Genomic DNA, 24,963 nt, shown 5'->3' with positions numbered 1-24,963 from the left:
ATTTCTGGCACTCTGTAAGGAGAGCTGGCGTTCAGCCTGGCACAAGCAGAGCACACAGAGGGCTGGTCTGCTGTTGGGTATCAGTGTCAGCCCTTGGTGCACTGCCACACGGACTCACGCATTTCAGAAGGATTCTTAACAAGGTAAGAGTAAGAGGATTTGCCATCGAAGCCTGAACTTAATAGTAAATTCAATTAACTGGAAGGAACATCCTGCTCTCAAGCATCGTGATTAATTGATGGTCTACTGTACATTCATTAGATTCTGGAGCGTTTACAGTAACTATGAACATTGTAACTATCTATTATTATTTAGCATTTATTGAATCCCCTAGAATGGGCAAGTTATTGCATGGGGCCAAATGGAAGGGGGCTACAAATTCAAAACGAACAGCTCTTCAAGATACACGAGACAAACTACAGTTTTGCTGCCACAACTTTTCTAATTTCTCTGTAACCAAATTTTTTAATATTCATGAGTGTTGTGTGTTTTTAATTAAACCATGTCATTAAAATAAGTTATTAGTAGATGATCTCTAAAATTCATTGCAACATGATCTAATAATAGATTTTGTATACACCTAAAAAAATATAGCCCTGAAATACATTTCATAAATGGGTCAGATATAAACAATTTAGTTGTGAGACCAGATGTCGAGAGTTTGGCCACACACTTGTGACATGCACATTTCAGCAAACTCCACTTCTTTCATAACAGCACAATTTCTAGCAATTTCTTTCAGACCTGAATCCTAAGGAATATTGAAAACAAATCCAGCAACTGGAAGAAATACAACAGAAGAAACCCAGTTTCACCCCATTGTTACTGCTGGCAGGAAAATGGTGCACGGCTGGCATGAGGCGTGAGCAGCAGGAAGAGGCTTCGTCTGCCCAGCCTCCCCCACTCCGTGCTCAGGGGCTTGATTCATAATTGGGAGGATTCAACAGGTTAAGTAGGTGGCCTTTAAATGAACTGCTACCACCACTCACACATGCCTCACTGCAGCTTTGCTGGAGCTTCTACTGTGTTAGGCGAGGAGACCAGTGCTCCAGAGACTCCCGTGCAGCACCTGCTCTCTATTCCGCAGGAGGGGTGCACTTCTCCCAGGCACTGTGGGTTCATCTCAGAGTGGGGATGGAAGGCATTTGCCATTGCTCGTGTCATTTTAACCTTCTTAGCAAGCACATAACCACCCACATTCCGAAGGCTTGCTGGTCAGCATAACATGGAACTTCTCCTGGAGAATGTCTGCACCAGACTCATTGTGTGTTAACTGTAGGACCCAGCACGGAGCCTCACATGTGAAGGTACTTGACACATGTGCTGAAAATGTGATAACTGTCTTCTTTTCTCTGCTGTGTGTGTTCACTGAAGCAGAGCAAGAATGGGTGCATACTTCAGCCCATGTCAATAGCATAATGGAACTTCATGGCCTAACTGCTAAGGACCCAAATTAAAATGAGATATTTCACTGTATCTTTGTCATTGACCCATTCCTAGGGCCAGAGAGAGGAGGGATCTTTGCCCATCTTTGTGAATTTGTGCTTCATCTATTCACTAAACTGGAACGTGACATATCCCAGCAATGGCAACTACTGTCACCTTCCCCCAACCCAGGTGGTGACTGCGGAATGAACAAGCCCTCTGGAAACTTCCAAATCCTCAGCACAGCACCTTGGCAGCCACTGCCCGTGGGCACTGACAAGCTGGACCATCCAGTTTACCATCTTTGCACACATAAAGTCCTGATAGCTGTCACTGAATTAGCTTTTAGATCTACCTGTTTTAAATGTAGCGCAAGCCAGTGATTTAAGCTGTCCTTTCGGTCATGCTCAGCCTCTCTTGATTCTTGTCTTCTGTGTCCTTCCTCCCCTGGCTGCTGTCTGAGGGGTGTCTAGGGTTTCTGACTTGTGTGACTAGTGGGAGGTTTTGCATATGGTGGCCTGGCCCTGTTGGCACCCACATCTGAAGTCTGTGGCTGGTGGGCCTCTGGCTCTAGCTTTGGCTCAGCTGATGCTCTGTGGGAGTCACCAGCCACCTCCTGCTGGCTGGCAGGGGCTCCTCTCTGCTTCTGGTGGCTGTGAACACCAAGTCTCTGTCACGCCCCATCCAGCCCATGTGGAGCAGCTACTGCGCCATGCAGACCCGCTGCAGTCCTGCCACAGGATGAGCGTCCACTGTCGTACACAGGTCAGAAGGCACCATGGGGCACGAGGCTCTGGGCACTGGTCGTGCAGAAGCGGCCGGCATGATTCCTCCTCTGCCCTCCAGATTGCCCTCACGTGTCCAATTCTTTTTAGTTTCTCAGGTTGAACCCGGGGAGAAGGAAGACTGGGACAGGTGTCACTCTCTCTCATTTCCTACCTCTCTCCCTCTTGTTTCCTAAACACTCCAGCATAGAGACAGGGAAGGGCCCCCCATCCAGTCTCTGGAGTGGGGCTTGGGGTCTGCAAGTGAACAAGTTACCAAGCGATGCTGACGCAGCTGATGAGAACAACTCAGTGAACGTCACAGACCGGCTTTCATGGGAAACAGGTGACTTTTCCCCTATAAAGACACATTTATAATCAGAGTTCTCCATGGGTAACACTTAACATGTTAAAGGGGAGGAAAAAAACTATTTTGAACAATCCATATATAATGAGGGCAGAACTCAAATTTTGAATTAATTATGTATCATATCCTAATCTCTCTACATCCTTCCCTCATCCCCCAAGCAAGTGGCTACCCTTGGCCAATTAGTGAGAAAATCATGGTCTTAGAAAGGAAAAAAGGAAAGCACGTTCATTACTTTTCCAGCTAGTTAGCTCTTACAACATGCAACAAACCATTGGTAGCATGCAATGTGAGTGACTTCAAATCACATTATCAGCAGGTACTTGGTAACAGCTTGGTCAGGTGCTGCTAAGATGAATATTCCTATCAAGTGCAGTGTCCTCTGACTCACAGATCCTGTTTTGCACCCTACATTCACATTGGTGGAATCACACCCTCATTCCTGCCTGTAAGCTTTTATTACCAACCACAGAGGGTTCTGAGGTGTTCCATCTGCGTGATTCATGGTTCACATCCTCGTCAATGGCATGGTAAGATGTGCCTTCCTCCCTCACACCACCTCTGCGAAACACCAGTGGCCACAGCTGATCTCCCAAGGCCACCTCCTCTGGAGCTCTCTTGCATTGACACAGAGGGAGGGGGCTAATTGCGCCTCAGTTTTTGGTGGAGAGAGCAGAGATTTCAGAAACTTTAACCAGAAAAAGAACCGCTGTGGACTCTTTAATATTTTATTCTACACAATTTAACCATCACAACAATCCTCTGCTTAACTGTCCAGTGACCAAGTGTTGACAGCTCTATTTTAGAAATTATTGGCTTTGAATCTCTTGACGTAGACCAGTGCTCTCAAACTTGAGTGTGCATCAGCATCAGCTGGACGATGTGTTAAACTAGAGGTACCTGGACCTCCTCATCTGACCTAGGATGTGCACTTGACAGAATAATGACCCCCAAAGATGTCCACATCCTGATCCCTGTGACTTGTAGATACGGTACCTTACATGGCAAGGGGGATTAAGTTTGCAGATAAAGTCAAGGTTGCTGGTGAGCTGACCTTACAGTAAGAAGTTTACTTTGGATTATCCAGATGTGCCCAATGAAATCATGAGGACACTCGAACATAGAAGAGGGAGGCAGGAGAGGTCAGCGTGGTGTAATGTGAGAACTCCACCCACTGTCGCTGGCTTTGAAGACAGTGACCTGGCCATGAGCCGAAGATGGGGGGAGGCCTCTGGGAGCTCAAAAGGGGAAGGAAACAGATGCCCCCCAGAGCCTCCAAAAAGAACTTATCAGCAGCCCTACTGATACCATGATTTTAGTCCCTTGAGACCCACTTCAGACTTTTAGTGTCGGAGCTGTAAGATAATAGACTTGTAGATTTTCATCCATTAAGATTTTAGTTCTTTGTTTCAGCAAAGAGTACTAATGGAGTAACAATGGAGTACTAATGCAGTGGGGCTGGAGGGGCCTGAGACTCTGCATTCTAACCAGAGGTGCAGGGTGCGCTGAGAACCATGGATGTGGACGACCTCACCTCTCACCCTCTGGGGCCTTTTCTAGCTGTGGCAGACAGAATTTGGGGTCACCCCCATTAGCACCTCCTCCTGGTGTTGCCTTGTATAATCCCCGCTCAGCAAGTGTGAGTGGGACCTGTGTCCTCCTCACCAACAGAATATGGCAAAAGGGACAGAAAGTCCCTCCCAAGACTATGTTATTTGAGACTGTCTGCTAGCGAATTCGTTCTTTTTCTCTGTTGCTGTCCTTGAGGAAGCAACTTGCCATGTTGTGGGAAGGCCCATGGAGAGGCCCACCTGTTAAGGAGCGTTGGTGGCCTCTGGGAGCAGACAGTAGCTCCTGGTTGTTTACCAACAGTAACAAGCCAGGGTTCCTGGTCTTAGAGCTGCAGAGGACTGACATCTGCCAGCACCTGAGGGAGCTCGGAAGTGGATTCAGTTCCAGTGTAGCCTCCAGATGGTCACGCAGCTCACCCGGCACCTTGACTGCAGCCCTGTGGGGCCCTCAACAGAGGATCCAGGTAAGCTGTGCCCACACACCTGTGAGAGAATAAATATATTCTATTTTAGGTGATTAAGTTTTGGTCATTTACTATACAGCCCGGAAAACTAATAGTCTAGAGACTGGAAGGTAATCTTCCAAGAGAAGATTTAGTGGATCCCAATAATAGATCATGTCTGTTCTTCAGTTTGGACCTATAATAACAAAGCTATCATTTATAGAGCATGTTCTATGTGGCAGGCATTGAACCTGTCCTGAAATTTTTATATTCATTACTTTATTGGATCCTTGAAATAGCTGTAAGTCCACTGCACATACAAACAGATGGAGGCCCCAAGAGGTTAGGCAATATTCTGATATCCCAGAGTTAGTAAGTAGCAGAGTCAGGACTAAAACACTAATTTGTTTAATCCCAAAAGCAACGCTCCAACTGCTGGTGCAGGAATCCACCTGGAGTGAGGGTGGCCATGCAGGCAGGGCTGCAGCTGACACAGCAGCCTCTGGGATGACTGTGCGTCCCCATGCAGAAAACAGGAATGGTAACAGCACACCCAGAATTCAGAGCTCATTCAACCCACAACCTTCCCTTGGGCCTGCTGCCCACAGCATACCTGTAAGGTGCTCTGCTATTTCCTAAAGCCTGTGTCTGGGAAAGGGACTGAAGTGGAGACCCTCCCTTGGAAATTTAGAACACCGGGAAAGAAAACAGAACTCACCAAATTTGACAATAAAAAACATTTGTACAAAAACATTTAAAGTCTGGAAAAGGGAGTGTCTGACTAAATCACTTGCCTGCATGACACGTTCCGCTTACTCTTGCTCGTGGTGGATGATTTCTGTGCATTCAGGAGCACAGGGATGGGCTCACCCGTCTCAGGTGGACCCACGCGGTGTGATCGCATTCATAACTGTCTCACTTGTGAGTCTCAGCACACCCACTGACTTTCATGAAATAGAAAAATTAGGAGCTCACAAGGTATTTGAGCTCCTTGACTGTGTGCAAATACAATTAATGCACATCTCAATAATGGGTGTCCAGGAAGTGTTCTCACCTAATATCCGATTCAAGACAACCAACAGGATTAACCTAGCGCTTCATCTGAAGAGACACCTGAAATGTATCAAGGAAATAAATTAACTGTCAAAAACTTCATTTATTTTGCTGAGATTATGAAATGCAGCTGAGAGTTCATCTGAAAGACTGTTGCAGGAGCTGAGGGGGCTGCGGTTAACACCCGCCGTGAAGGTCTCCAGGGGCTGAGCAAGGGAGCCAGGGTGAATGGAACAGGGTGGGACTGGCACCTCCTGAACACAACGAACTGGGGCAAGCCATGGCCAGGGCCACATTAGCAGCACACCCAGTGTGAGGTGGCAAATTCTTCTGCCCAGTTTTTAAGGAGGAAACAAGTCATACTCTGCTCAGCTTTGGCCAAGTCATCCACTTCTTGCCCTATTTCTCCCCAAGTTTACTCTTTTGTGGGTAGTGTGTCAGAGGTCTAGGTGAATGGCTTGTTTTCTTTTCAGACCTGGAACTTTACATTGCGATTGCTCAGAGACAGAACCCAACCACAGGCCAACTGGTGAGGTGCTTCATTCCATCAGAAAATGGGGTGAGCCACGTGTGTCACAGGGAACCATGAAGACTGGGCTCTATCATGGGCTTTTACACCACCTACACGTTCGTAGTCTTTTAGCAACAACCCCTTCCTCCACCCTCCAAGAGAGAGCTCTGCCCTTTCATGCATGTTCCAGACCCAGTCCCTGTTCCTCTTCCAAAGCCACAAGTCACGGAGCAGCACTAGGTGAGCAGCCACCACCCACACTTGCCAGAGCTCCATGGTCACCGTCTTCCCTAATCCACTCAGCTATCCTGAGAAGACGTAGTATTCCCATTTTGCAGACTAAGAAACAGAAGCTCAGCAGGTTTAAGCAGCTTGCCCAGGTCACCCAATTAGTAATGGTAGAGCTGTGGCTTAAATAGCAGAGCTTTTACAAAAGAATAACTAAAATACTAGACTATTCTATTTGAATTAAATTCAGATATCTTTATGAGGAGAAAATGGTTGTGATGTTTAATTAATCCTGAAGATTAATATTTGTGGAGAGTCTGTGGACAAAAATAACAGAGTAATAGAAAGAAGCTTCCAGAAAAATATAAGACAAGAAGCATGGATGTAAATATGCATGTAGGAACAAAATGGAGGGAAAGGAAATATTTGAAAATGAGATAGTAGTTTTCAAATATTGACTAGAAATAGGGTGTGGGGTGGGGAGAGAGGGCGTGAAAGACAAGAGTGGGAAGGAGATTTGGGTGGGGAGCTCGGTTTTCTTCTCTGCAACTGTGTCCTCTGAGTTTCAGCCAGGGCTCCGAGGACAGACATCCCACAGAGCTGTTTTCAAGGCAGCTCTGTTTAGAACAGAAGCAGAAAATGCCAGAAACCTCCAAGGAAGCAGATTCTCTTGACATTTCCTGCCCCGAGGAGCTGAGGGGCTCGGGTGAGCTTCCAACCCCGAGGAAGCTCCCGTGGATTTGGTGAGGCTCACCTGGGCCCAGCGAGAGCCCAGGGGCTGACAGCAGCGCTCGCCAGCAGCGGGGATTTATGCACCCCATTTCAAAGGACATGCATTTCAAGGATTTCTTGCTGTGTGAGAAACCACTGGGGCAGAATGGAGTAGAAGAAAAGTACACCTGATTGTAATTAATGCTGACAGTAATCTCCAGCTTTCGTTCTGAAAACAGCCAGATGGGAAAGTTGGAACTGTTAATAACAGAAAACGTTGCCATCCACAGTTCCTGGAGCCATAACTCTTTAAAGACTGTTTGGATTCCAGGTCTGTACCGAGCGGCCCACGCCAGATGCTGCCTGCACTCTCGCGGCTGTGGGCAGTGGTGATTCTGTTAGAGGAAAGGAATCAGAGTGAGGAAAGGCCTGGAGCCAGGGATGGAGGGCAGGGCAGGGAAGCAGGGTTAGCCCGGGGATCTGGACGTCCTCTCCGGCCGCCTCGTGGGACAGGCCTTAGCAAGGGAGGAGCCATGGCTTGCATGGGGCCCCAGCCCAAATGAGGCTTGAGAAGGCACCTTGGGGAAGGATGTCGTTCTCCAAGGCCTGGTCAAGTGTGGCCCGTGGAGGGATCGGGAGGGGGTGTGGGAGTGGGAGTGGCCAGGAGGAGGCCAGAAGGAGAGAGCTTCTCAGGAAGTTGTCTCTGTCGCAGAAACAGCAGCCGTGAGGTCATGCCCCATCCCTCCATGAGGACTTGCAGCTCTGCAGAGCTGGCTGAGCCAGCTACCCTGCCTGCCAGGCACTAGCTGCTCCCTTAGGGCCTTGGTAAAAAAAGTTAGGGGCTAGGAGTTTCATTGCCAGAGCACACCTAGGTCAGAGGTGATAAACTCCCGAGCGATCTGCGCCCTGGGCAGCCTCTTTCAACAGCAGAGGAAGAGTCCTTGGTAGAGCCAGGCACGAGCTGCCGGGATAGCTCCCAGATTCAGTCTCTCTTGTGTTCTTTTCAAGAGCACCACGGGGTCCTCATTGCCAATGTCCTGCTGACTCTTATGGACACTCAGGGAGGGGGCATGGGGTGAGGCAGAATCATTACTTTCAGAAGCTTTGTCAGATCCAAATGGGTCAGACGGGCAGAGGGGAGCAGGCTGTTGGGGGTGAGAGAGAGGCCGGCAGCCCCACTCTTGGGCTGTTGCCAGGGGCACTGACGCGGGTGGGGGCTCCGCAGCAGGAAGGAGGGCAGAGGAGCTGCAGCTGCTGGTGGCCCGTGCTCACCCTCAGAAGCCAGCTCAGGGTGCACGAGCCCTGGGCTGGGCAGGGGCAAGGGAGGGGAGGGAAGCTCGTCGCTGCAGGCCGCGTGCACAGCGACCCTCCAAATGTGAGACTCTGCAGAACAGAAACTTATGGACGTGCTTCAGGACTGTGGTGGGAGGTCTGCGAGCCCAGCAGTTTCTGGCTTGAGGCTGGGCTGGTAGCAAGTGGCCCATGGAATGCCTGCAAAAGAGGAAGGAACAAGAAAAACACCGAAAACAACGAGTAGGGGAAAGTCCCAATAAATGCTACTAACAACCCAAACAATAAAACATGGAATTCTATTTCTACCTGATAACTAGTCTTTTAGAAAAAGAAAACATACCTTTATTTTCTTCCCATGAACACATCCTAATAATTTTCACGGACTGCTGGGTAAATATGAGACAAAATAAACGGTAAAAAGCCAGGCTCTGGACAAGCATCTGAACGCAAGGCACTTGGACGGGCATGACAGGCCAGCAAGAGAAAAAGTCCTCAGCGATATTGTGACCTGACTGCTCTCCTATGGAAGAAACCTCCCCCTCTCCCCAAACAAAATCTCCTGAGGATCCGTGGGTGGGTAATAGGAGAGCGGATCTGATTGATATGAGCGCCAGATGCCCAAGACCCCCTGCCTAGTAAGCTTCCTCCTAGTCTGTGCAGTGATCACAAAGAGTCCCCTCAAGAGCCCAAGGCTGGGAGGATCTTTCTGGAAATGGTGGACTTGTAGCAATCTTCTCATTTGAAAATGAGGGCTGAAGCAGTTTTGCCGAGGAAAAGGGCACACGGTTAAGTCAGAGGCGGACTTTGGCCCCAAGTTGGGAAACTCCTTAGCTCTCCCAGGTTACCTTTCCAGTGCCCCAGCCCCTGCTTGGGAAAGACAGACATCTGGTCCCTCTGCATGGGGGTTGTGACCGCAGCGAGGAACTGGCATGAACTTGCCTTGCGGGTTTGTTGATTCTTCTATTAAAGTCGATTTCCACACATTGGAAACCTGGCTTACCCCTCCCAGCCCCAAGTTGGTCTAACAGCGGATGCGACTGGGCGCACACTTGTAAAACCCCGGCAGGCCTGCCCGGCCGCCCGTGCCTTCGAGTGCAGCCTTTGAGCAAGCGCCTGTAACCCAGGTAATTACAGAGCCTGAGCCCACTCAGGGGAATTAGATGAAGCACAAGCTATTATTTCCCTTGTTTGCAGAAATAATAACATGTAGTACCTCCAAAACACCTTTCATCAGGAGACTTCAAGGGACTTCCCAGGCATTGGTTGATTGTAAGCACTTTTATCACTGATTTGCAATAAAGAAAATGAAGAAGAAAAGGGAAGTCACCCATCGATGAACAAGTATTAGCCCGGCGGTGGGCAGAGGGAGGGCCTCTGGAATAGGGTTGTAGCTCCAGCTCCCACCAAAACAAAGTGCAAGCTTCCACCTGGGCAGCAAGGACAGTGGCTGTGACTGTGGCCGGAGGTGGAGGGGAGAGTGCACCCAGCAATGCTGGGACTGCCAGAGGCACCTCACATTTCCACAGCGGCCCCAGGACCAGCCCCACCAGCCTCTGGGCACACACAAAGGGCCGAGGGAAACAGGAGAAGCCCCGGGGATGTTTAACTAAGTTCACCAAGTTCAGCGCAGGCCTCTAAGGAGGTGGGATGACTCAGAGCAATAAAGCCGTGGTTTTATAAAGGAGCCCATGGGGACAAACTCGGAAACTGCAAGCCTGACCATCTGACATGAATTGTGGCCCGCTTTGAACTTCTTTTAAGAGTCAAAGAGGAGAACATTTGGAAAGATCCAGATTGACTGGGGTGACCGGGTGGCTTCAGGAAGGAAGGGGCATTGTATTTCACCAACTAAGGGAATTCTTTACAGAGCCGGCGGATCTGGCTGACAGAGGAGCAAGCCCTTATGCTTGAAAAACCACCTCCGCAAAGCAGGCAAGCAGGGACCAGAGCACAATGTGCTGAGCACACTGTGACGAGACATGAACACAAGCACAGCAGACAGGAGGGATTCTAAAGATTTTCTACCATGCACACTCTGTTAACCTCCGCCATCAATCAGCTCAGAGGCAGAGATACATGGCTCTCTGTCCACAGTTGCCTTTCCCAAAATGTGTTCCTCAGAATCCTGGTCATAAGTGGGTGGCCCTTGAAAATTGTTCCATATTGAACTAAGTTTGGAAATGCTGCAGAGTGCTTTGATTTCTCTCTTGAAGACAGACAAAGCATATCAGGTCATTAAAGGCCCTGAGGATTCCTGTAGGAGAGAAACATTTTAAACTCTCTTTATCCCTGTGTTCCCCACATTTATTTAGCCACAGGACACGTGTCCCTTTCATAAGCACTTGTGAGGCTTTCACGGGATGAGTGTTCCTCAGCACGCTGTTGGGAAGTGCTGACAGCATAGCACCTGGGCCTGTTCGCTCATCCAGATTCTCAGAAAGGGCCGAGGCTGCTGCTCGAGGCATGCTGGCACCGTGTGGCAGCACTGGGCAGGCAGGGACATGGGAGTCGGGAGGAGCCCTGCTCTGTAGTGTAAGGAAGGGCCATGGAATGTGACCCAGTGGTAGAGGCTGGCTCTGGCCAGGACAGCAGGACAATCAGTAAAACAAGGTTCAGAGAGTGGAGTAAGCTCTGGCATGGGTTGGGCGAGAGCCGGCACAGGGGATCCAATGGGCAGCAGGGGAAGGCAGCAGCCAGTGCTCGGAAGTGCTGGGCAGAACAGTCACTGTCTGAAAGAGTCACAGAGCAAGCAGCTATTGATTGTTCACTACATGGTGGAAACTCTCCTGTGCAGTTCCTATGCATGAATCCCACTTGAGCCTCATGAGAAGAGCGTGATACAGACACTAGTAACACAGCTGAGAGAAGTCAAGGGATTTGCACAGCTGGGCAACTCTTGGAGCCTAAACTTAACCCAAACATCTGCCTTTAAATCCTTTCCTTTTAGCCTCTATGCCAGGCGTTGGCGAACTACGGCCCATTGGCCAAACCCAGACCACTGCCTGTTTTCGAAAAGAGAGTTTCATTGGAGCACAGCTATACACATTTGCCATCTACAGAGGCTTTGGAGCTGCAGCAGCAGCATGAGAAGTAACGACAGTGACTGCGTGGCCCACAAAGCCTAAGATCGTCATGATCTGGCCCTTTTCAGAAAAAGTTTGCTAATCTCTGCTTCATTCTACCTCTACTTGGGGGAGCACGTGGAGCAAGAGCCAGCATCTAGGGGAATAGGTCAGTTTATCAGGGCCTTCACAAAACAGCCCATGGTTTAGGGAAAGTGGTTCTTCCTAGAGAAAACGTAAGTGGGCAGCTCACACGTAAGGTGAGGCAGGCGCCCTGTTGCATGCAGCAGGCAGCAGGTGGCGAGGGGGAGGGGTCTGTGCCTTAGGGCATCACAAGCTCAATTGATTAAACAAATTTTACTGAGCGTTCATAATGTGCCTGGCACTGAGGTTCCCCAGCCCGGAGATCTCGGATACATCTCAGGAGAACTTAATTCTGAGCCACACAAGAAGGTATGTTTAGGCTACAGTATTTTTTCTGATCCTCTCAGGACTGCTGAGGACTGGAGTTGTTCTGGCCTTTAACTGTTTTCTTCATTGCTCCAAATGTGGCCTGCACTTGGGGCATCGCTGCAGTTGCAGATCCAGGGAACTGGGAAAGACAGGCTGTGGAGCTAAGGTGAGGGCCTGGCAGGGTCCCCAGTGTGAGCTACAAGCCCCTGAGCTTGAGATCATGGGTGAGCTGGAAGCTGGAGCTCTCAGCCTAGGTGGGAATGGACTAATGAGGCAGGGCCCTTTAGCACAGCAGGTGAGGAGCTGGGAATTAGCACCAAGGGCTAATGAGCCTTGTACTAAGCTAAATGTGTTCTCAGTTTTGAAGTTCCTCTGTGCTGTGTACTCCTGTGCCTGGAGGATAGATGTCAGGGCTGGGGCCCGGGCAGAGGCTGGGAAAATAAAGGAAACCCCTGCTGAGGTAGGTTTGGATGGGTCCTTTCCTCCTTTTCTGGCCCTATAATTTTAAATCAGGTCAACCCCAAAGACTCACCTTCACAGGCTCAGGGTGGGAGGCAGGACCCTGAATTTCTGACATGTAATTCACATAGTTTTCATACAGCTGATTCTTGGACCTTGCTCCGGTATTTTCTGAGGCTCTAACTCTTTACTTTGGGATGGCTGCCCTCCTGTCTGACTCTCACTCCCTGAGCCCTGTTCCGAGGCCACCTGGCTGTGGATATGATGTGACCCCTATAGCCTGGCTGCCTACATCGTGGGCCCCCACGTGCCTCAGCTTTTGTGTGCCATCTTCTGTCACACTCGTGAAAATTCTTGGCTTCAGACCCAGCTTTGTCAAACACTGTTTCCAATTGCTGCAGTCTGTCCACGTCCTGTGAAGGGCGGAGAGTTTGGGTGAGTGGATTAGTGCACGCAGTTCCCTGAACCTCCCTTGTCCCTCCTGCCCACCACCCAGCAGTGAGGTCCTGGTCATTTCTAAACCCTAACCACCTCCAACTGGCAGATGAGGAGGTGGGTGCAGCCCTGTCCAGCCCGCTGGCTTAGGCCTCGCCGGCTTTGCCCCCTCATTCTCTCCTAGCGAGAAGTGGGGTCAAGTGCTAGCAGCTGGCAGGATTTCTCCTACAACGGCAGCTGGGTATGGCCAGGCAGGTGTGACATGAGGGCTGTGGAGCAAGCGTGGTCTTGCACAACACTGTTCCCCCTCTTTGAACAGTGAGCAGCACGTGCCCTGCAATTGGGAAGTGTCCTTTTGTGGGGCTATTGTGGGACCTCTGGGGACCCTGGAGCATGGCTGACTCCGCTGGCCAAGATATAGCAAACATGTCCTTCAGGGGAAGACTGACGCCCACAGACTTCCATACCTGGCCCTTCAGGAATGCTCTCATGCTGCAGGCCTAATGCAAAGAAGGGTTTGCAGGCCCGCAGGATGGGGCTTCTCTGAGCTCCCGGGCTGTTATGGTGTCAGGAGATTTCCTTCAAAATGCAAATGCTCATTTGCTGTCTGTGAAAACAAAGTCATGGGGCAGCTGGAGTGCTGGTCTTCCTTTCTTGAGTCACCAGCCAAAAAGTTCAGACTCATGGTCGTAGTCATTTGGAAGGCAGAAAGTGGGAAGTTATTAATTTTAAATGTGTAATTCATGTTCCATTGCAACAGTCACACTTTTTTTTCTTTTTGCATGTATGACTTTTATGTGGAGTGAATTAAAATCAATCATAACAGAATAGTAGTAATAGTTACATTCAAGCTTTCTATCATCTTCTGTGCAGTGACCTAGCAGTTTCCAGATACAGTTTTTCCTTGTGACTATCACAGTAATTGCCCCTTCGGATGCTGCAGCAGGCTAATTGAAAGGCAAAATGGAATATCTGGAATATTTTATTATTTCAATTATTCCCATTTCTAGTGATGGCTAAGATATGGTCCAAGCACTATGAGGTGTGGCCCAGCCAGAGTTCCCATGGATTCACCTGGTGCTCGCACCGCCGTCTGTCCCTTCCTGTGCCGCAGGGAAAACCTCCAGATGCACCTCCTTCGTTCTTCTTCCTCTCCCTCTGGCTCAAGCCCTATTTGGAGGTGAGTGTTGGCTTTGCAAAGCCCCCCAGTGGCCTCCCAGGCCCGGGGCGCCTGGGTCCTGCCAGAGACATTGAGCGATGGGGTGGCCAGGGAAAGGGGCACGAGGTTCAATGTCACACCGTGGCTGGGACACACGTTCACAAAGAGAGACTGGACAAATCACTCATCTCCTCTAGAGCTCAGTTTCTTCATTTCAAAATAGAATTTATGGAGAGAATTGAAAAGAAAATGATACATATAAGGTGCCTCCCTGAACCGGGTAAGGTGGTGAATAAACAATGCAAGCTGTTACTCTGGATACTGACGCTGGGTCTGTCCTTCCATGCTGCCTCTGGCCTGCTCTGACTGGTCTGGGTTTGCCCTGATCCTACTGTATCAAATGAACAAATATTTATTAAATGCCTGTTGTATCCAGGTCCCTAGGCGAGAACAGAAAATACAGCTATTTCAAGGAAAACAAGGCAGCATTCCTATCCTTGGGGAGTGTGTAGGCTGCTGACTTCCAGCCAGGGCTTCCTCTCCCTGCAGCCTCAACGGTCCCCCTATCTGGAGTCCCATTGCTGTCCCTGCCCCATCCCCCGAGCCAGTAGGCCATTCTGAACTAGCAGCCCTCTCTCATCTGCACATGTTGCTCGAGGGTATGTCTGCTAGCTGAGCTCTGCCTGGCTGTATCTGATCTATGTTTAAGACGTGTGGGTGAGGGTGATAATGATAACTAACACTAAGAAGCTCTCACCATGCGCCAGGTACATTGTAAGCACTTTGCATGTAAAATGTCATTTTTCCTTGCAGCTACCCTTTGAAATAGGTACCATCTTTAAAATTAGGAACCAGCAGTGTAGACATGTCACCTTGCCTAAGGACCTCCAGCTAAACTGCCTGTAGAACCAGGATTTGAAAACAGGCCCGGGTGTCATCCTGAGCTCTGCTCTGCCCACACGTGGCATTCCTGCTTAGACAGAGACCCCCTTCCATAAACCCCTTCTGCTTTGCTCCCAGCAGCCTGGTTTGTTAGACCAGCTGCTGCTTTGATTAATTCTTCTTTGCTGAGAAATGTCCCTGGCACGAGATGAGCGCTGTTCCCAGGCACAGACCCTTGCCTACTTTGATGGTCAGTGAAAAGGGGCAGGATCATAGAATCATTGTCCTGTTTTGGCCTATTACTATTTTTTTTATTTCGCTTTTACACACATTGTCACCACGGTAAAGAAAGTGGAGGGGGCAAACTTTTCTTTCAACATGGGGTTAGACTAACATTCCTTCTGCCAGTTGCCTGTGAAGGTGAACTTCTCCTGTGAGACGGCAGCTCATTAGAGGCACACTATGTGCCTTCCCAATTCTCATTGAAATAATTATGGAAATGTAGTGGGAGAGAAAAGCTTCTACAGTAGTGGAAATTAGGGATTTAGACTAATGATTTGCTAGATGCCAGGAGGAATGTCTACCGACTAAAGCTTGCCTGGGGCCTGAAGTAGACAAGCTGGATCAAGCAGAAAGACTTAGGAAATTTCCACCCCATCTTACTGAGTTATGTATTCTAGAGTTCTGGAGCCTTTGCCAATTAAATGATGAAGCAGCTGCCTTCTGTTTCAGCTGAGACAGCCGCGGGTGGGCCAACCGACACTTTTCATTGGCACTTCCCTTTCAGCATCCACTTGGGGAGTGCTGTTTGGTAGTGCCACAGACCAGAAACAGAGGCAGGTATGGGACACTGAAAATGATAATCGGAGGAGCCAGGACAACAGTGAGAAGAGCACACTGTAGGAACTGCTGCTAAGCCTTGGTCTGAAAAGGACAGAAATACGGACTATCACATTATTTATGAGTACCCTGTGTTTCCCAGTACAAGATGACAGGTAAGGCTGGGGTAGCAGACCCCTCATCAAATCAAAAGGGCCATGCTAAAGAATTGATTTTTAAAGACAACAAATTTAGATGGAGCTCTACGAATTAAGCAGCCTTCCAGGAGAGGACATGAGAGGAGGATTCTGACAGTATTTACATGGTTATTGATGGGAATCAAGTGACTCCCTGCATAGTAATTATTGGCAGACTTCAGGCACAGAGAACCCTCTGATCATTCAAGTTTTAGTAAAAAGGAAAAATATCCTCTGCAAGGCCAGTGGAAAAATAAAGGAAATGGCTCACAATGTTAAGATGTAGAAGAAAGACGGACTTCTGAATAAAGATTTATGTTAGGAAAATCTCCTCAATAAACCACCTATATATTCATTCTGAAAAATGCTCTAAGACATGGAAACTGATCAATAAACAAGTTAAAATGAAACAGCCAAAAATAGGGAAGTAGAAATATTATGGAAGCCAGATAATATTAAGCCTAAATCATTGTTGTTGTAAATGTGTTTAGAAAACAAAGTGGAAACTTAAAAAATGGGAGGGAGCTTATAAATAATGTACTTATTAATGATAAGATCATCAGAAACATCAGATTCATCCCTATTCCAGGTGAACCAGGAAGGAGGAAAGAAGGAGAGACAGTAAAATAATGCTCATTTTCCCATTTTATTTATTAGGGGAAAAGGTCAACAATCCTACTTCCTTCCTGATCGAAAAATGTACACTAGAGCATTTTAAAATTTACACTTGAATTAACTATCAGTATAACTAAAAGCATGTATGTATTCAAAATAATCAGGATGCAAAAAGTTTAGAAAACAGTTTCCACATAGCAAAAGACTGAAAAACAAATAGGGAGCAGTCATGAAGTATAAACCACATAAAACATAAAGCAAGATAACAGAAGAAATACTATACATTATTTGTACAATAAATGTAAATGGATTATGTTCAAATATGGACACATGTACAAGATACTTAATAAAAAGTAGGCATACACACAATTTTAAATATAGATTAAAAAAGGAAGTGGATGAGTATTGTGAACAAGAAAACTTCTGGGGTGCATGCTTAGAAAATATTCAAACTTTAAAGGGAACTATTTATTCCATTAGCGTGACATAACAAGTGTTTTCTCTTTTCACTCAATTAATGGGTACTGTCTTTAAGAAAAAAAAATAATATAAAATGCCATTTTATTTGATATGTGCTATGTTCTGTACCATGTAAATGAAGTATATGAAATTCCTTGAAGGTAGAATTTCCATTGTTCCTCATGTCTCATGAACTGAAATCCAACTTTTATTGCCCATGACCAAGAGTAAAGTGGGTTCTAATAGTCCAATTTATCATTTCATAAGTTCTCTTTGGATAATGATCTGGTGAATTGTTCAAGATCAAACCTTGGTATAGTGACTAAAACTAAGTTCACATTAGAGCAATTATATGGTCATTTGCACCCATGATGTAATAATTCTAGACAAAAAGTCCCACGCAAGTCGAAATGTTAGTCATCGTTAATATTATTATGGTGTGGAGTGAATCTTGCAGTGAACATTTCACCTACAACAAATCTTACCCTTATTTCTGTCTTAATATAACCCTTTGAGGCTGAATAGAGCCTTACAGGATCTGAATCTGAGCGGTTGTTTTACATGTGTGAGAATGAGTATTTGCTGCAATTGTTTAATTTAATCAGTCATTATTTAAAAAATAAATATTAGTGGTCTAAAGTATATCTCTATTGAAAACATTTAAAAACATAGCCATATGTCCAATGCTAAAATGATCTAATTCTGATGCTCTTGAGAAACTCTCTGCATAATCCCTAAGCTTCCATTTGTCTGTGATCTGATTTAGGAGCTATACTGAGGTCCCCAGTGGCAGCTGGCAGGTACCGGCATTCACAACATGTTACATACACACAGGCTGGGATTTTCTTTGAATTTGATCGTGACATACAACATCAGGACATAGAATGGGTTATGTGAACGTAGCAAAAGACATTTATTCACCAATAATGCATTGTGTATCTTCTATGTGCTAGGTACAGCCATCAATGAGTTTATACTTTAGCTTTAAAGAGCTATAAAGTTATAAAGAAAAGAGCATGTACAAGTAGAAACATGTGCCCTCAAAGAGGTTCGGATAAATGACTATGAGAATTGAGAATGAGTTCAGGTCTACAAGAGTGAGTTTAGGCCCCCGGTCTAGGTAGTATTGGGCCCCTGATGCACATCCAAGCTTTGGGTGATTCAGGGATCAGATGGGCTAAGCTGACAAATTGAAAGTCTTTTAGCTTGTCTTTTATTCTGTAAGTAATAGGGAGTTATTTATTAAAAAGATCTAATCAAATGTGGTTTTAGAAAGACCCCGTCCAGTACAGTGTGGAGAATGGATTAGAGAGGAGGAGGAGGAATGGCCTATAGACCACTCAGGGCTGCTGAGCTGGGCAACGTTCAAGATGATACACCACGTGATTAGGCAGCGTGTTAGTCAGTTTCTGTTGCTTATAACAGAATACCTGAAACTAGGTAATTTATAAAAAAACTAAATTTATTTTTTACAATTTTGGAGGCTGGCAAGTCCAAGGCCCAGGGAACATACATGGTGAGGGCCTTGTTCTAGGTGAGAACTCTCTACAGGGTCCTGTGGTGACCAGGGTGTCACATGGCAAGAATTTGCTGGGCAAAAGAGAGCTAACCTTCTCACTTGCTCTACTTCTAAAGCCATCAGAACCACGCCCGATACTCCATGAATGGATTAATCCATTCACTAGGGCACAGTCCTCACAATCTTGTCACCTCTCAAAGGCTCCGTCTTTCAAGTCCATAATAGGATTTCCCACCCTCTTACCATTGTTACAATGAGGGTCAAGTTTCCAATACATGAACTTTTGGGGGACACATTTGGCCCACAGCAGGTGGGGGCACAGGGTGTGCATAGCTGCCTGTGCCCTCTTCAGTCTCACCAAACATGTGGGCAGGCTTCCTAGTTCTCTTGCCACCTGGACCAGAATGTGGCCTGTCATGAGGCAAGCCTTCTTAAATAGCAAATGAGGCATTCCCAAATTGGGAAGGTCCACAGAGTTTAGTTTTACCCTCTTCTTTGTGCACACATTCCCACCATGATATTTCCAGCAAGTGATTGACCTGTTGCTACTTGAAAACCTCAACTCCTGGCACTCCCCCCTTAATCAGGCTGCTCCAGATGGATCAGGAGGTGGCACATCTCCTTCTCTATCCTAGACTTTCACACACGCTCTCTCTGCTCCCGAGTGCCCTTGAGTCTGGATAAATGGTCACCTCCGAGAAGCTTCCCCCGACTACTGCCTTCTGTAAGTGTTTCCCACCCGCCTTTACTCTCTACTTCCACGCCACATTCCTTCAAGCATGCCACTTGCCATAGTTGTAAAAGACAATTTACATGTCTTTTTATGCACTTGTTATCCTCTTCCCACTCAAACTGTGAGTTTGTTCTATACAAGGACAGGGCATATATCTATTTTATGTATTAGCGAATATTCAACATTTTCCATAGAACCTCATTGTTTAGAAGTTCTTAAACATGACCATAAATATTCTTCTCTCTGGTGTCGAGACCTGCTTTTTTACATCTATTTGAAGCCAGCTCTTGGGCCCTGCAAAAGAGTCCTTAGTTCCTGACCACTGAGGAAAGGCAACAGGGCAGTGTGAACTCTCCACAGTCCTAGTGCCTCGGGGTGGGCAAGCCGTGACTGGAAGCTACGGTGAACTCTGGGAACGGGTCCTGCTACTTTAGATCACATTCTTACCCCTCAGTAATGGAATTTTGCATCCTTTAAAAGATTCTGATCTACTATTTCCAACTTTTCTTTCTGAGGATGTATCCAAAGTGAAGTTGCTGAAATAATGAGGATGAATACTATGTTTAATTATAGCTCAATAAAAATATAAATAAAATTATCAGTCATTTATAATTACCTCTTGTTCTGATCCTTCCGGAGAGGAAGGCATGAACTATGCTTCCTGTGAAGGAGAATTAACCCTTTCTGGCACCTTACTGCAATAGAATCATAATTTTCCAAGTGCAATGCTTGCAGCAAAACAGTTCAATTACAATCCAGACACAGGCAATTTACTTGCTGGTAGGATTAGTGCCCTTAGTTCATATCTGGGATGAGTAATCATCCAATAGAGGGTGCCTCTGTGTTCCCACCCGAAACCAGCACTACTGGTGCACAGCTAAGACCTGTTTAGGGTTCAGCATCTCTTGCAAGTGAGGGCTTATCCATTAGGAGCAAACAGCCCTGCCGGGAAGGGCTCACGCCACTTGCCTGCAAATGGCCTGGAACCTGCCGCTGAGAGGGCCAGTAGTGCACAGCTGGTCCAAACATATCGGGCCTTGGAGAGCGTCATGTTTGGCTCTGAAAATACATTTTAGTGCATCTGTTGTTAAGGCCAGGCCTGTGTCTTCCTGAAGGCCAGCACAGACATGTCCTGGGAGACCAGTGCTGAAGATTCCATGGGATAGGACAAGGGCTGGGGGGAATAGGCCGTTTGGCAAAAGATGACACAGAAAAATTCCTTTAGATACAGCAAGATTTGGGGCTAAGGATGCATAGGCCATCAACCTAGTGTTTCCTGTCAACATGCTGTGAAACAGCCTCTACCTGGTGAAAAAGTGCACTAAACCCATCATGTACAGCCACCTGGAAAAGGGATGGTCACCGTGGAGCCCGAGCCCATTAGGGTGGAATACTCAGCTTTCCTGGAACGTGTCCGTTGTCATTGCTGGGTATCTCCCACTTTCTTCCAGTTCCTAGTAAGAGGACAGGAAGCAGGACTCAAGGCACATTGGTGGGAGCAGTGCCCTCGCAATGCCCAGGGGTTGCAGGGAGACAGGGCAGGTGTGGGATGTGCGGCCACACAGTCGTTTTAATTGGTGGCTATTCAGTCCTTTCTAACCAAAGGCCCCAATGGAAGTCTGAGGAATGACAGCTGAAGAAGCAGGAGGTGGGCAGGTCTCTGGTCATGACCCGTGGTGACCCCCACCCCCGGGGTGCCCTGCACCCCCTCTCTGGGAAGCCCACAGTCCCTGGCCATTGGGGCTTGGCAGGGCAGCCTCTGCTTTCTGTCCTCTCCAACATCCTGGCCTCCCTGACATCTTGTTACTCGGGGGCCTCCTTCTTTCTTACTCTTTTCTCTTTTTTTCAAAGATGTAGAGCTAGGGTTAGGTCTGGGGCTCACAGACCCCTCAAGCCCATTGTCCAGACTGGGTCACAAACCCTTCACATGCAGGTCTATGATCTAGGTAACCAGAAAAAGGTCCTTGGAGCATTGACTGAAGGAATAGTAAGCTTTATTCAGCACTCACACATCTCAGCGCTAAGCAGTCCGAAGAGAAACTGAGCAGCTGCCTGCAAAGTCCAAAGAAAAACTGAGCAGCTGCCAGCAAAGTAAACATGCTCTATTTTTAGACACGAGCTCTACCAAGCTGTTGCTTCACACACTGAAGAACACACAGGAATAGCAACAAGCTACAAGTACTGGGGGCCCATGCACTCACTAACTCCAACCCCACACAACTTGTTTACAAAGAATGTGCTGCACTACCCCCAACCAGACCTGAGGTGAGGGGGCCTGACTAAACTATTCTATTTTCCTCCCAAAAGATTTCATAGGGGTGAGGTCAGGCGGGTGAGCTGGGAGGAGCACAGGAACATGGGATAAGGGTCGTGCCTCATCTTCCTTTCCACACACCTGGCCCGTGGGGCTCCTCACCCTGGGACACCCCCGTCCCGGCCGGGACATCTAGTTTAGTTGCTTACTCAGCCAGCAAGTGTAATGCAGCAGTGACAGTGACCAAATTCTACTGTGACCCTCCCCGCACTCGCATGCCCCAGCGGTGACCAGAGCTGCCTTCTCCTCCCTCGGTGGTGTTGGGGTCAAGTGACATGAGAGTATGACAGATGGGAGGGGCTCAAATGCACCACACCTTTGTCCTGGCTTTTTCAGATTTTCTTTCTCTGGAGCGTGAAAAAGAGGCAGGCAACAGCCCCCCTCCCAGCTGTGGGACACCACAGCTGTTGAATGCCCTCAGGTGCAGCCCCTAGGAAGAAAGCGCAGCAAAATGACGAAGAGTGTTGTTTCAATGCTGTTATTTTTAGCTATTTTATTCATTGTGGACAAAGTGCAAAAGTCAATGCAAATTCTTCTCAAAAGTTAATGTAGGGAGGTGAGAGTCCTCCTCGGAGTTTGCACAGGCCAGAGGAGGCAGGGACTGCTAACTGCCCACGGCCACCTCCTTCCTGGCAGAATCCCTACTGTATCCTACAGGCCCAAGTTACCAGCTTCCCGGGTTCTCCAGCTGCAGAAGGCCTATCATGAAACTTCTCAACTTCTGTAGTCATGTGAGCCAATCCTCATAGCAAATCCCCTCTCATCCATCTGTCTGTCTGTCTACCTCCCTACCTGCCCATCTATCTACCTCCCATTGGTTTTGTTTCTCTGGGGAACCCTGACTAATGCAGAAGCTGAGGTCAGGTGGTACTTAGTAGAAGGTTTCTTTACGGGTGTTGCCTGAGCTGGGGGATGCCCTTTCGCCATTTCAGCTTCTTTCTTCTTTAGGTCTGCAAGAGAGAAGCAATGGCTGGAGCTACAAAATCTATCTTGGGCCATGAAGTGATGCTGACGCTGGAAGCCACACGTTAGGTTGATAAAGCAAAACACAGGAGTCTGGGACCCTAAAGACTGTCCCTTCTTTGGATTTTTCATGAGAGTGAAATAAATAAATGTCTGTCTTGTTTAAACCATGGATTTTTAAAAACATTTTCTATTCTGTATACCATTTTCTCCTTTAAAAGGCCTGGCTGCCTGTGTGTGAGCAATTAAAAATCTTTTGGGATATTGAGTTTATCTGATTACAATCAACCTAATCATTTTTCTCTGGCTGGGGTAGCTCACAGTGCTGTTTTGTCAGCAGTGACCAGTCTGCTCATTCTAGATGACACTGGAAATAACCCTGTGGCTGTTCCTCACTATGATCTGTCACTTCCTAACCCTGCCCTGACCAGGAGGGGCAGCTTCTTACAAAAGGGCTAATCAGGTTCCCCTCTGTCTCTCATTTTCTATCAGGCCCTTGACTTAGTTACCTCACTGCCAAAAGCTGGGCATCCTTTATCATCTGTGCCTCTCAATATTGCTGGCTAAATAAAATACAAATAAATAGTTATAAATTAAAAAGCCATGTCAATATGTTTGATATCAGTAATAGAAAATTCCATTAGTAAAGGGTATTTTATTTATAACCATGTAGGCTTTGTGGGCCAGGTGGTCTCTGTCACAGCTACTTGATTCTGCGATTGTAAAGAGAGGCCATGGATGATACGTAACCAAATGAGTATGTCTGCGTCCCAATAAAACTTTATTTACAAGAACAGATGACGGGACTGGATTTGGTCCCCGGGTAGTATGTCAGCCCCTGACCTAAAGAAAAGCTTCTGCCGCAAGGTACTAACTGAATACTCTGGGTGCCTCTTGAGGGTTGGGAGGAGACACGGGATGAAGAGACAAATCAAGGGTGTGCTGCTGCTGCTGAAGCAGAGGTGCTGTGGAAGCTTTTCCTTGTGGACACTGGGGGCTGTGTGGTACGATGACCCCCATAGCTACAGGATGCCCTTCACTTCAGCACTGTTGGGTCTACTGTAAGTGAGGGACAGAAGCTTTTTAGAGGGTCCACAAGTGGAGAAATATTTTTTTTCTGAAAATAAGAGTAAGAGCTTTTGCAAATAAAAGCATGACTCTGTTCACAGTTGCTGTCTTCTCTCTGCACATGTCAAATGGGTCCCAGGCACAGAGAATACAGGTCACTGAATACAAGCTTCAGCAGTGGGTCCTCTGCAAATTACACTGTGCCAGGCACTGGGCTTCTCTCAACCTGTTTGGAAATATAATGAATACAAACAGAACTGGTGCAAGTCAAGGAGGGCTGAAAGCGATTTGATGACAGTGAGGAGCCGATGTAGTGGGGACAGTGCAGAGAGCCAGACCCTGTGTGGAAGGTAGGATGCAAAGCAATAGGTAGAGGGAGAGGGTGTTCTAGGAGACATGAATGGCATGGGCAAGACACCTGGAGTGAGCCTGTGTGGCAAGAGGGAGAACGTGAGCATGGCTGGAGTGGAGTCTCTGTGTGGGCAGCAAGGCTGTCACTGGCCACAGCCAGTGTCACTGAGCTGCTACTCAGGAGTCGGGGAGCCAGATGGCGGGGCTACACTGGAGAGCCAGGGAGGTTTCTGAGGTAGGCAGCAATCTTCTGAGATGAGTCTTCTTGCAATATTCCTTGGTGCACAGTGCAGGACACATTTATGGAGAGAAAGAGCTGGAAATTGAGTGCAAAGATCAGGTTCTGGGTTGGAGGGAGCCCTGAGTGGGTCAAGAGCTTGACATCTCTTTATACCAATACTCTTCACATGTGGTTTAAACATTTAATGGGGCGGGGGTAGAAACTAATTTTCTTTTCTTTTTTTTTATTAGCACATTCATTGTTACAAATCATACTTATTCTTTATGCCCCTTATCCAATCTCTCCTCTTCCCCCTCCTCCCCACCCTTCCTCCTCCCTCTTCCCTTCCCCCTCCCCCTCTAATAACCAAAGATTTGTTCTCTCCATCTGGTGGATTGACTGTTCATCTTTTGGTTTGTTGCATAGATGATCTGTCCAGTACTATTATCTTAAAGCAAACGCTTCTTGTACTACTCTGGAGTGTGTTTTGTGGAGAGAGAGGACCTCTTTTTTGGTCTTTGCTGGTGCCTCTCCTTGTGTCAATGCCATTGTGTCTGGTGTGTCATTTGAACAATGGCTCTGACTGCTGCTATAGAGACTAGCCTCTTTTGCAGCAGCCGTGGAAATTGCAGTGGTTGTCGTGGGCTACCCATGTGAAAATGGTGTTTTTGGTGTGCTCTTTACCTGGTTTCAGCTGGGTTTGGCTTCCCCAAGCTCCATGCCTCAGGGCCCCAGGGGGCTTGAAATGGTGGGAGTGATCCTCTCTTTCTCTCGTTGTGGCTTCTCCCACCTTCGTGCACTCCGTAGGTCTCTCTTCCTCTCCCCCTGAGCTCCAGCGGCCCCAACTTGGCTGTCGTTGCTTTTTTGTAGTTGTAAATCGGTTGATTTG

This window comes from Cynocephalus volans, chromosome 11 (assembly GCF_027409185.1).
Source record: "Cynocephalus volans isolate mCynVol1 chromosome 11, mCynVol1.pri, whole genome shotgun sequence".
In the NCBI taxonomy this organism is placed as follows: domain Eukaryota; kingdom Metazoa; phylum Chordata; class Mammalia; order Dermoptera; family Cynocephalidae; genus Cynocephalus; species Cynocephalus volans.
Note: the sequence above shows the minus strand (reverse complement) of the source record.